This window comes from Pelophylax lessonae (assembly GCF_965119305.1).
Source record: "Pelophylax lessonae genome assembly, chromosome: 1".
Lineage (NCBI taxonomy): Eukaryota > Metazoa > Chordata > Amphibia > Anura > Ranidae > Pelophylax > Pelophylax lessonae.
Window position 1 is genome coordinate 79487455 of NC_138768.1, and position 12909 is coordinate 79500363.

The window sequence follows — 12909 nt, forward strand, 5'->3', positions numbered from 1 at the left end:
CCAGACTCTTTCTTCTTTTTAATATTTTATTTGAGTTTTTTCTCTACCTTTACTTAGCTGTTGTTTTTGTCAGCATTAGTTAGTTCTTCGGACGAAGAGGATCATGCGGACTGGGTCTCGGGCTGATCCCCCTGATCGCAGGTCGTGGGTCAGTGGCTTCCCAGTCTGCCATCGAGCGTTCAGCCAGGTAACGCTCCTGGCACGGTGAACGACCCATCCCTGTTCGGTGCAGGGATGTTTGGTGAGGTGGCTACCTCACCGGACGCTGTGCGGTTTCTTAACCGCCATTGTGTGCGTCTTGAATTGCGACTCTCCCTGCCTCATGTGCAGCGGCTTGTTCGCCTGTGCGGGTTCCCCACGCCATATGAGGTAAGTGTGTCTATGTGGGGACCTGTCTGTCTGGGGGGGGGTCTCAGTCTGGGACTGTGTAACCTGCCTTTAAATCACACTGCTTGTCTCCCTATCTCTCGGCTGCATGCTGTGGGCTGCAAGGGGGGGGGGGGAGCTGTATGACACTGTGTGTGTCAGGCTGGGCAGTGTGGGAAGCTGTGTGCTGTGGGGCATGTTTTTAATGGCATGTTGGGGCATATACAGCGATCGCTGCGGCGATCTAACATGTATCCATATAATGGGATGAAATTGTGTGTGTTTTTATGCACTGTGGAGCGGCGATTTCGGCGCCAAACGACGCCATTTTACCGGCGCCCGCTCCGGCCGCATGGTTTACATGCACGGCGGCCATTTTCTTGTAGCCTCCATAGGCTTACATAGAGCGCCCTGGCAGCATCACTTCCTTTTTCCTGGAACACCGGTCGAGGCAGCAGCAGCAGCGGGGTCTCCTCAGGTTTTATCCTTCTATTCCTGTTGTCCATTGCCTGTATTCAGTCTGTATATTCCCTGTGGGGGTCTCATTGTGCCTGAGTGTGTGCGGTGGGCTGCGCTTACCGCGCTTGCTGAAAGGGGGCAGTTAACCCTTGGTTGTCTGGCGTACAGGGGCAATGGATTCTCAGGAGGGCAAGTTTCCCACAGTATTGGTGGAAAGCCAGGGGACCGCTGTTTCCCCCCCAGGGGGGGATTTAGCCACTATTGTGGCTGGCCTTGCTGCCCAGGTGCAAATGCTGGTGGCTGCTCAATCTACTAAACGGCCCAGAGTTGCTCTGTCCTCCGATTCTGAGGGTGAAGGTGATGGGGCTGTTCTGGCAGGGACCCCCCTATCGGGGTCCCGCTCCTCTCTTGATCTAGTGGGGTCTGAGGTAGAGGCTGAGGTTGAGGGGGTTGATAATTCTCCCCCTGGCTCGCCTGAAGAGCTTGCAATCATGGATGAGTTGATTGCTTCCATTAAGCAGACGCTACGTTTGCAGGACGAAGTGTGTCCCCCCGCTGCCTTGGCGGCTTATGGGACGCAGAGAAAACGCAGGACGCCGCAGGTTTTTCCCTGCAATGCTGATTTTCAGCGCGCTGTAAAGGATCAATGGCGCGATCTGCGCAAGCCTTTTGCGGTACCAAGTAAATTCAAGCTGCGTTATCCTTTCTCCCCTGCCACTGATGAACGGTGGTGTGTGCCTCCACCAGTGGATCATGCAATTGCGGTTTTAAACAAAGCCACTGCGATTCCTGCAGAGGGATCCCCTGTTTTCCGTGATGCCACGGATAGGAGACTGGAGTCTCTTGCCCGTCATACTTATTCTGTTACGGGTTCTATGCTTAAGGCTCTATTTGCTTCTCTCATGGCGGCCCAGGCGATCGCAAGTTGGACGCAGATGCTTAGGCGCATCCTAGTGGCCGATTCGGCCTCGGCGGCGACCCTGGACATGGTGGATCAGATCCACCAGGGTGTCATGTATCTGTGTGATGCGGACCTGGACCTGATTCCGTTGGCTGCACGTGTGCACAGCGTGGCGGTGTTGTCTCGCCGCCTGGTTTGGTTGAAATGTTGGTCGGTGGACCAATCTTCACGTAAAACCTTAGCCAATCTGCCTTATGATGGGTCTCGCCTTTTTGGGGAGTCCCTGGATGTGTTGATTAAGGGGATCACCGGGGGTAAGAGCACTCTCTTGCCCCATTTCCCCAAGGCTAAGGGGGCTTCTGGGAAGAAGCATGCGAATTTTCGGCCCCCTCAGGGGTCCTTTCGTGCCTTTCGGCCGCACTACAAGGGCAAACCGTTCAAAGGCCAGGGCTCTCAGAAGAAACCCTGGTCTGGGAAACAGAAGTCCGGCCAATCCGGACCTGCGGCCCATAACAGTTCGGCCTGAAGGGGCGCCCTCACCCAGTTTTGGGGTGGGGGGACGCTTGCTCGGTTTTCTTCAGCCCTGGTTGGCCCGTGTGCGGGACAGATGGGTTCTGGAAATCGTTCGATCTGGTTACAAGATCGAGTTTCTCTCTCGGCCAGAGAGCAGATTTTTTCCCTCAAATCTACAACTGTCTCCAGAGCGCCTGCGGGATCTGCACCTGGCGGTGCGGGACCTGAGGGCTCAGGGAGTGGTGGTTCCGGTGCCTCATCGGGACAGATTTCGGGGGTTTTATTCCAATCTGTTCACCGTGCCCAGAAAGGAGGGCAAGGTTCGTCCGATTCTGGACTTGAAAGCTCTGAACCGCTCTGTGCGGGTTCGCAAGTTCCGCATGGAATCCCTGCGCTCGGTGGTGGCTGCCCTGGTTCCGGGGGAATTCATGGCCTCCATCGATTTGAAGGATGCGTATCTTCACATCCCCATATTCGAGGGTCATCAGAGGTACCTTCGATTTGCCATTGCGGAGGATCACTACCAGTTTGTGGCGTTGCCCTTTGGGCTCGCCTCGGCTCCGCGGGTCTTCACCAAGGTGCTTGCACCGGTTCTGGCATTATTGAGGGCCCAGGGCATTTCTGTCCTGGGGTATCTGGACGACATTCTGATTCGGTCTGCGACCAGTCAGGGTCTGGAGAAGGACCTGTCTGTCACGATGCAAACTCTGCAGGAGTTCGGTTGGACGATAAATGTTCCAAAGTCGACACTGAGTCCGTCGGTTCGTCTTCCCTATCTGGGAATGATACTGGACTCGGTGCAGGCGAAGGTCTTCCTGCCGGAAGACAAACTCAGGACTCTTCAGGAGGAAGTCAGGTCCCTCAGGGACGTTCCGAACTCGTCTCTGCGGACGTGTATGAGATGTCTGGGATTGATGGTCTCGGCTTTCGAGGCGATTCCTTTCGCGCAGTTTCACACGCGGGGTCTCCAGGCGGAGATCTTGTCCAAGTGGGACGGGCGACCTCAATCTCTGGATCTTCAGATCTCGTTGAGTCATCGCACCAGGGAAAACCTTCTGTGGTGGCTCCAGTCCCCGTTGGTGTCCGGGGGCAAGTCGTTTCGTCCGATCTCGTGGACGATAATCACCACGGATGCCAGCCTGTCGGGCTGGGGTGGTGTTCTGGGCGTTCTGTCCGCCCAGGGGACCTGGTCGGAGGGGGAGTCTTCCCTCCCGATCAACATTCTGGAATTGCGTGCGATAAGGCTCTGTCTTCATCGCTGGACGGACCGGCTGCAGGGCTGCCCGGTTCGGGTGCAGACGGACAATGCCACGGCGGTGGCCTACATCAACCACCAAGGGGGCACCAGGAGTGCCCGAGCGGCTCGAGAAGTGGCCGACATTCTGTCTTGGGCCGAGACTCATGTCCCGGCGATAACGGCGGTTAACATTCCGGGAGTATCTGAGTCGCCAGACCCTGGATCAGGGGGAATGGTCTCTCCATCCGGCTGTCTTCCGGATGTTGTGCGCGAAGTGGGGTCTTCCAGATGTGGACCTGTTCGCGTCTCGCCTCAACTACAAGGTGAAGAGGTTCGTGGCAAGGACGCGCGACCCTCGGGCAGACGCGTCGGACGCGTTAGTGGCCCCGTGGCATCAGTACAGGCTGATGTACGCGTTTCCACCGATTCAGTTGCTGTCCCGGTTCCTTCGCAGGTTACACTCGGAACGCAGCACGGTGATTCTTGTGGCACCGGACTGGCCTCGCCGGTCCTGGTACGCAGACCTCGTGAATCTGGCGGTCGACGCCCCCTGGCGTCTGCCTCTTCGGGACGATCTACTGTCTCAAGGACCGATTTACCATCCTGCTTTACAGTCGCTGGCTTTGACGGCCTGGCTGTTGAGACCGAGGTCCTGAAGGAGAAGGGTCTCTCTCCAGAGGTTGTTCATACCTTGATCACCGCGAGGAAGTCTTCCTCGGGAAAGGTTTATTACCGTACTTGGAAGGCCTATTTTGCCTGGTGTGAGTCCAGGGGGTTTTCACCCCGCACGTACTCGGTTTCCCGTGTGCTGTCTTTCCTTCAGACGGGTGTCGATCAGCGTTTGGCGCTGGCTACGATAAAGGGTCAGGTGTCTGCGCTGGCCGTTCTGTTTCAACGTCCCGTGGCTTCCAACTCCTTGGTTGGCACTTTTATTCAGGGTGTGCGGCATCTGGTTCCTCCTAGGAGGGATCCTTTGCCCCCTTGGGACTTGAATCTAGTCCTATCTGTGTTACAACGTGCTCCTTTTGAACAGATCAGGGAGATCTCGTTGTCTATGTTGTCCAAAAAGGTCGCCTTTTTGGTGGCGATCACTTCGGCTCGCAGAGTGTCGGAACTGGCGGCTTTGTCCTGCAAGTCTCCGTACCTGGTTGTTCATTTGGATAAGGTGGTCTTGCGACCTAATCCTTCTTTTCTGCCGAAACGAGTTTCGGAATTCGATCTTAACGAGGATATTGTTTTGCCTTCGTTGTGCACGAAGCCTAAACATCCAAAGGAGGTGAGATTGCATTCTCTGGATGTTGTTCGGGCGATTAGGGTTTACCTTTAATCGACTGAGTCTTTTCGAAAGACGGACTCCTTGTTTGTTCTTCCAGAGGGTCCTCGGAAGGGCATGGCGGCTTCCGCCTCTACCATTGCCAAATGGATCAGGCAGACCATTGAACAGGCCTATGCTTTGCAGGGGAAGGTTCCCCCTGCGCCTGTGAAGGCGCACTCTACTAGATCTCTGAGTACGTCTTGGGCCTGTCGTCATGGGGCTTCTGTAGCCCAGGTGTGTAAGGCGGCGACTTGGTCGACCGTACACACTTTCACAAAATTCTACAAAGTAGATGTTCAGGCATCGGCGGATGCTTCCTTTGGCCGCAAGGTTCTTAGTGCGGCTGTTCCCTAGGGTCCCTTGTTGGGGACTCCTGGCTGTTGGGATAAGTTTTGTATCCCCTGGTTTTTTTGTCTTTTCCTGGGTTGTTGCTCCTGTTGAGCACTTATTTTTGCTGTTGCCCAGCTGGTTTCCTTCCTTTGGTAAGGTTCCTTTCTTTGATGTGGAGACTGCGTTGCCTTTCGGCGCGGATGCGTTTCCCACCCCTCATGTTTGCACTGCTTTGGGACGTCCCCATATGTGACGAATATGAAGAGGCGGCGACTGTCGGAGGACGTAAGAGAAAACGGAATTTTTGTAAAATCTTACCTGTAAAATTCCTTTCTCTGAGTCCTCCGACAGGCGCCGCCCCCCGCCCCTCTTTTGGGGTTTGAATGTATACTCTACTGCTATTCCACTAAAACTGAGATATGGTTGCAGGAAGTAGGAGGGTATTGACTGAGGGGACCACCCCTTGAGGGTGGGATATGTTAAAGCTTTATTGTTAACATATTCTGTTGCCTAGCTACTCCTTCGGAGCAAAGTCTAATACCCCATATGTGACGAATATGAAGAGGCGGCGACTGTCGGAGGACTCAGAGAAAGGAATTTTACAGGTAAGATTTTACAAAAATTCCGTTTTCTCTTACGTCCTCCGACAGTCGCCGCCTCTTCATATTCGTCACATATGGGGTATTAGACTTTGCTCCGAAGGAGTAGCTAGGCAACAGAATATGTTAACAATAAAGCTTTAACATATCCCACCCTCAAGGGGTGGTCCCCTCAGTCAATACCCTCCTACTTCCTGCAACCATATCTCAGTTTTAATGTCTAGCTTGTCAGGAGTGGCTGGCTCTCTCTGTGCTGGGACTTTTTGTCCCAGACTCTTTCTTCTTTTTGATATTTTGTTTGAGTTTTCTCTCTGCCTTTACTTAGCTGTTATTTTTGTCAGCATTAGTTAGTTCTTCGGACGAAGAGGATCATGCGGACTGGGTCTCGGGCTGATCCCCCTGGTCGCAGGTCGTGGGTCAGTGGCTTCCCAGTCTGCCATCGAGCGTTCAGCCAGGTATCGCTCCTGGCACAGTGAACGACCCATCCCTGTTCGGTGCAGGGATGATTGGTGAGGTGGCTACCTCACCGGACGCTGTGCGGTTTCTGAACCGCCATTGTGTGCGTCTTGAATTGCGACTCTCCCTGCCTCATGTGCAGCGGCTTGTTCGCCTGTGCGGGTTCCCCACGCCATGTGAGGTAAGTGTATCTATGTGGGGACCTGTCTGTCTGGGGGGGGTCTCAGTCTGGGACTGTGTAACCTGCCTTTAATCACACTGCTTGTCTCCCTATCTCTCGGCTGCATGCTGTGGGCTGCAAGGGGGGGGGGGAGCTGTATGACACTGAGTATGTCAGGCTGGGCAGTGTGAGGAGCTGTGTGCTGTGGGGCATGTTTTTAATGGCATGTTGGGGCATATACAGCGATCGCTGCGGCGATCTAACATGTATCCATATAATGGGTTAATATTGTGTGTGATTTTATGCACTGTGGAGCGGCGATTTCGGCGCCAAACGACGCCATTTTACCGGCGCCCGCTCCGGCCGCATGGTTTACATGCACGGCGGCCATTTTCTTGTAGCCTCCATAGGCTTACATAGAGCGCCCTGGCAGCATCACTTCCTCTCTCCTGGAAGCACCGATCGAGGCAGCAGCAGCAGCGGAGTCTCCTCAGGTTTTATCCTTCTATTCCTGTGTTCCATTGCCTGTATTCAGTCTGTATATTCCCTGTGGGGGTCTCATTGTGCCTGAGTGTGGTGCGGTGGGCTGCGCTTGCCGCGCTTGCTGTAAGGGGGCAGTTAACCCTTGGTTGTCTGGCATACAGGGGCAATGGATTCTCAGGAGGGCAAGTTTCCCACAGTATTGGTGGAAAGCCAGGGGACCGCTGTTTCCCCCCCAGGGGGGGATTTAGCCACTATTGTGGCTGGCCTTGCTGCACAGGTGCAAATGCTGGTGGCTGCTCATTCTACTAAACGGCCCAGAGTTGCTCTGTCCTCTGATTCTGAGGGTGAAGGTGATGGGGCTGTTCTGGCGGGGACCTCCCTATCGGGGTCCCGCTCCTCTCTTGATCTAGTGGGGTCTGAGGTAGAGGCTGAAGTTGAGGGGGTTGATAATTCTCCCCCTGGCTCGCCTGAAGAGCTTGCAATCATGGATGAGTTGATTGCTTCCATTAAGCAGACGCTACGTTTGCAGGACGAGGTGTGTCCCCCAGCTGCCTTGGCGGCTTATGGGACGCAGAGAAAATGCAGGACGCCGCAGGTTTTTCCCTGCAATGCTGATTTTCAGCGCGCTGTTAAGGACCAATGGCGCGATTTGCGCAAGCCTTTTGCGGTGCCAAGTAAATTTAAGCTGCGTTATCATTTCTCGCCTGCCACTGATGAACGGTGGTGTGTGCCTCCGCCGGTGGATCATGCTATTGCGGTTTTGAACAAAGCCACTGCGATCCCTGCAGAGGGATCCCCTGTTTTCCGTGATGCCACGGATAGGAGACTGGAGTCTCTTGCCCGTCATACTTATTCTGTTACGGGTTCTATGCTTAAGGCTCTGTTTGCTTCTCTCATGGCGGCCCAGGCGATCGCAAGTTGGACGCAGATGCTTAGGCGCGTCCTAGTGGCCGATTCGGCCTCGGCGGCGACCCTGGATATGGTGGATCAGATCCACCAGGGTGTCATGTATCTGTGTGATGCGGACCTGGACCTGATTCCGTTGGCCGCGCGTGTGCACAGCGTGGCGGTGTTGTCTCGCCGCCTGGTTTGGTTGAAATGTTGGTCGGTGGACCAATCTTCACGTAAAACCTTAGCCAATCTGCCTTATGATGGGTCTCGCCTTTTTGGGGAGTCCCTGGATGTGTTGATTAAGGGGATTACCGGGGGTAAGAGCACTCTCTTGCCCCATTTCCCCAAGGCTAAGGGGGCTTCTGGGAAGAAGCATGCTCAGTTTCGGCCCCCTCAGGGGTCCTTTCGTGCCTTTCGGCCGCACTACAAGGGCAAACCGTTCAAGGGCCAAGGCTCTCAGAAGAAGCCCTGGTCTGGGAAACAGAAGTCCGGTCAATCCGGACCTGCGGCCCATAACAGTTCGGCCTGAAGGGGCGCCCTCACCCAGTTTTGGGGTGGGGGGACGCTTGCTCGGTTTTCTTCAGCCCTGGTTGGCCCGTGTGAGGGACAGATGGGTTCTGGAAATCGTTCGATCTGGTTACAAGATCGAGTTTCTCTCTCGGCCGGAGAGCAGATTTTTTCCCTCAAATCTTCAACTGTCTCCAGAGCGCCTGCGGGATCTGCACCTGGCGGTGCGGGACCTGAGGGCTCAGGGAGTGGTGGTTCCGGTGCCTCATCGGGACAGATTTCGGGGGTTTTATTCCAATCTGTTCACCGTGCCCAGAAAGGAGGGCAAGGTTCGTCCGATTCTGGACTTGAAAGCTCTGAACCGCTCTGTGCGAGTTCGCAAGTTCCGCATGGAATCCCTGCGCTCGGTGGTGGCTGCCCTGGTTCCGGGGGAATTCATGGCCTCCATCGATTTGAAGGATGCGTACCTTCACATCCCCATATTCGAGGGTCATCAGAAGTACCTTCGATTTGCCATTGCGGAGGATCACTACCAGTTTGTGGCGTTGCCCTTTGGGCTCGCCTCGGCTCCGCGGGTCTTCACCAAGGTGCTTGCACCGGTTCTGGCATTATTGAGAGCCCAGGGCATTTCTGTCCTGGGGTATCTGGACGACATTCTGGTTCGGTCTGCGACCAGACAGGGTCTGGAGAAGGACCTGTCTGTCACAATGCAAACTCTGCAGGAGTTCGGTTGGACGATAAATGTTCCAAAGTCGACACTGAGTCCGTCGGTTCGTCTCCCCTATCTGGGAATGATACTGGACTCGGTGCAGGCGAAGGTCTTCCTGCCGGAAGACAAACTCAGGACTCTTCAGGAGGAAGTCAGGTCCCTCAGGGACGTTCCACACTCGTCTCTGCGGACGGGTATGAGATGTCTGGGATTGATGGTCTCGGCCTTCGAGGCGATTCCTTTCGCGCAGTTTCACACGCGGGGTCTCCAAGCGGAGATCCTGTCCAGGTGGGACGGGCGACCTCAATCTCTGGATCTTCAGATCTCGTTGAGTCATCGCACCAGGGAAAACCTTCTGTGGTGGCTCCAGTCCCCGTTGGTGTCCGGGGGCAAGTCTTTTCGTCCGATCTCGTGGACGATAATCACCACGGATGCCAGCCTGTCGGGCTGGGGTGGTGTTCTGGGCGTTCTGTCCGCCCAGGGGACCTGGTCGGAGGGGGAGTCTTCCCTTCCGATCAACATTCTGGAATTGCGTGCGATAAGGCTCTGTCTTCATCGCTGGACGGACCGGCTGCAGGGCTGCCCGGTTCGGGTGCAGACGGACAATGCCACGGCGGTGGCCTACATCAACCACCAAGGGGGCACCAGGAGTGCCCGAGCGGCTCGAGAAGTGGCCGACATTCTGTCTTGGGCCGAGACTCATGTCCCGGCGATAACGGCGGTTCACATTCCGGGAGTGGAGAACTGGCAGGCGGACTATCTGAGTCGCCAGACCCTGGATCAGGGGGAATGGTCTCTCCACCCGGCTGTCTTCCAGATGTTGTGCGCGAAGTGGGGTCTTCCAGATGTGGACCTGTTCGCGTCTCGCCTCAACTACAAGGTGAAGAGGTTCGTGGCAAGGACGCGCGACCCTCGGGCAGACGCGTCGGACGCGTTAGTGGCCCCGTGGCATCAGTACAGGCTGATGTACGCGTTTCCACCGATTCAGTTGCTGTCCAGGTTCCTTCGCAGGTTGCACTCGGAACGCAGCACGGTGATTCTTGTGGCACCGGACTGGCCTCGCCGGTCCTGGTACGCAGACCTCGTGAATCTGGCGGTCGACGCTCCTTGGCGTCTGCCTCTTCGAGACGATCTACTGTCTCAAGGACCGATTTACCATCCTGCTTTACAGTCGCTGGCTTTGACGGCCTGGCTGTTGAGACCGAGGTCCTGAAGGAGAAGGGTCTCTCTCCAGAGGTCGTTCATACTTTGATCAACGCGAGGAAGTCTTCCTCGGGGAAGGTTTATTACCGTACTTGGAAGGCCTATTTTGCCTGGTGTGAGTCCAGGGGGTTTTCACCCCGCACGTACTCGGTTTCCCGTGTGCTGTCTTTCCTTCAGACGGGTGTCGATCAGCGTTTGGCGCTGGCTACGGTTAAGGGTCAGGTGTCGGCGCTGGCCGTTCTGTTTCAACGTCCCGTGGCTTCCAACTCCTTGGTTGGCACTTTTATTCAGGGTGTGCGGCATCTGGTTCCTCCTAGGAGGGATCCTTTGCCCCCTTGGGACTTGAATCTAGTTCTGTCTGTGTTACAACGTGCTCCTTTTGAACAGATCAGGGAGATCTCGTTGTCTATGTTGTCCAAAAAGGTCGCCTTTTTGGTGGCGATCACTTCGGCTCGCAGAGTGTCGGAACTGGCGGCTTTGTCCTGCAAGTCTCCGTACCTGGTTGTTCATTTGGATAAGGTGGTCTTGCGACCTAATCCTTCTTTTCTACCGAAACGAGTTTCGGAATTCCATCTTAACGAGGATATTGTTTTGCCTTCGTTGTGCACGAAGCCTAAACATCCAAAGGAGGTGAGATTGCACTCTCTGGATGTTGTTCGGGCGATAAGGGTTTACCTTAAATCGACTGAGTCTTTTCGTAAGACTGACTCCTTGTTTGTTCTTCCAGAGGGTCCTCGGAAGGGCATGGCGGCTTCCGCCTCTACCATTGCCAAATGGATCAGGCAGACCATTGAACAGGCCTATGCCTTGCAGGGGAAGGTTCCCCCTGTGGCTGTGAAGGCGCACTCTACTAGATCACTGAGTACGTCTTGGGCCTGCCGTCATGGGGCTTCTGTAGCCCAGGTGTGTAAGTCGGCGACTTGGTCGACCGTACACACTTTCACAAAATTCTACAAAGTAGATGTTCAGGCATCGGCGGATGCTTCCTTTGGCCGCAAGGTTCTTAGTGCGGCTGTTCCATAGGGTCCCTTATTGGGGACTCCTGGCTGTTGGGATAGCTTTTTTGTATCCCCTGGTTTTTTTGTCTTTTCCTGGGTTGTTGCTCCTGTTGAGCACTTATTTTTGCTGTTGCCCAGCTGGTTTCCTTCCTTTGGTAAGGTTCCTTTCTTTGATGTGGAGACTGCGTTGCCTTTCGGCGCGGATGCGTTTCCCACCCCTCATGTTTGCACTGCTTTGGGACGTCCCCATATGTGACGAATATGAAGAGGCGGCGACTGTCGGAGGACGTAAGAGAAAACGGAATTTTTGTAAAATCTTACCTGTAAAATTCCTTTCTCTGAGTCCTCCGACAGTCGCCGCCCCCCGCCCCTCTTTTGGGGTTTGAATGTATACTCTACTGCTATTCCACTAAAACTGAGATATGGTTGCAGGAAGTAGGAGGGTATTGACTGAGGGGACCACCCCTTGAGGGTGGGATATGTTAAAGCTTTATTGTTAACATATTCTGTTGCCTAGCTACTCCTTCGGAGCAAAGTCTAATACCCCATATGTGACGAATATGAAGAGGCGGCGACTGTCGGAGGACTCAGAGAAAGGAATTTTACAGGTAAGATTTTACAAAAATTCCGTTTTTTTTTCCAAAAAAACTGCTTTTGACAGACTTCCGCACAAATACAGTGTGACACATAAAGGATTGCAACGATCACCATTTTATTCTCTAGTGTCTCTGCTAAAAAAAAAAAAAATATATATATATATAATTTTTGGGGGTTCCAAGTAATTTTCTAGCAAAAAATACAGATTTTTAGCTTGTAAGCAACAAGTGTCAGAAAATGGCTTAAAGCGGTTGTATTCCCCCCCCCTCCAAAGAAAAAAAAACCTGCAGGACAATGTCATAATGTGTTGCACATTGTGAAATAGTTACCTTAGAACGAAGCCCCCACACGGTCACCCGGACACCGGGCGAGACTCTGGTCCGGCCACATCTGGAGTATGCTGTCCAGTTCTGGGCTCCGGTCCTCAGGAAGGATGTGCTGGAATTGGAAAGAGTCCAGAGAAGGGTAACAAAAATAATTAGGGGAATGGAGGACATCGGCTATGAGGAAAGACTACGAGCACTGAACCTATTCTCTCTGGAGAAGAGACGATTGAGGGGGGATATGATATCAATGTACAAATACTGTACTGGCGACCCTAGCATAAGGAACAAACTTTTCAGAGAAAGGAGATACAATAAGACACGTGGCCACTCACTAAAACTAGAGGAAAGGCGGTTTAACCTTAAAGTACGTAGGGGGTTCTTTACTGTCAGAGCAGTAAGGATGTGGAATTCTTTTCCGCAAACAGTCGTATCAGCAGGGAGCATTGATAGTTGGGGGATTAATCGATATCGCATTTTTTTTTTTTTTTTTTTATATATAACGATTAATTGTGCAGCTCTACTGCACACCCATGTTGGTGTGATATCGTCTTAGCACCCGGCTCTGTTCTTTGTGTCTTACAGATGCTGGAGTGTACATTGCATTGCACATGAGCTACAGGAAAAAGTACAGAACAAACCAATTGCTAAACACAAGGGGAAAAGGTTTTTGGCAGAAGAGACATGCAGAGTCTTGCGTGCCAAAAAGCTTTACTTCCTAGAAGTTTTTCCTTTTTAGACTTGGATCGCACATCTGTGGTGTAGTAATGCAAGCGCCATACTCTAATATAACCTATTTATTTGATTGTGCTGCAAAATGCACTAACAAAGATGCATGCTGGCGCCAACATCTGCACCAGTG

At 53.6% G+C, this 12909-nt stretch overlaps 1 protein-coding gene across 1 annotated transcript in view; it reads left to right on the plus strand.

Annotated features, from left to right (window-relative positions):
* WDR70 (WD repeat domain 70) overlaps nucleotides 1–12909 on the plus strand; it is a 463052-nt gene that overhangs the window by 11342 nt on the left and 438801 nt on the right. The gene's annotated exons all lie outside the window — the stretch shown is intronic.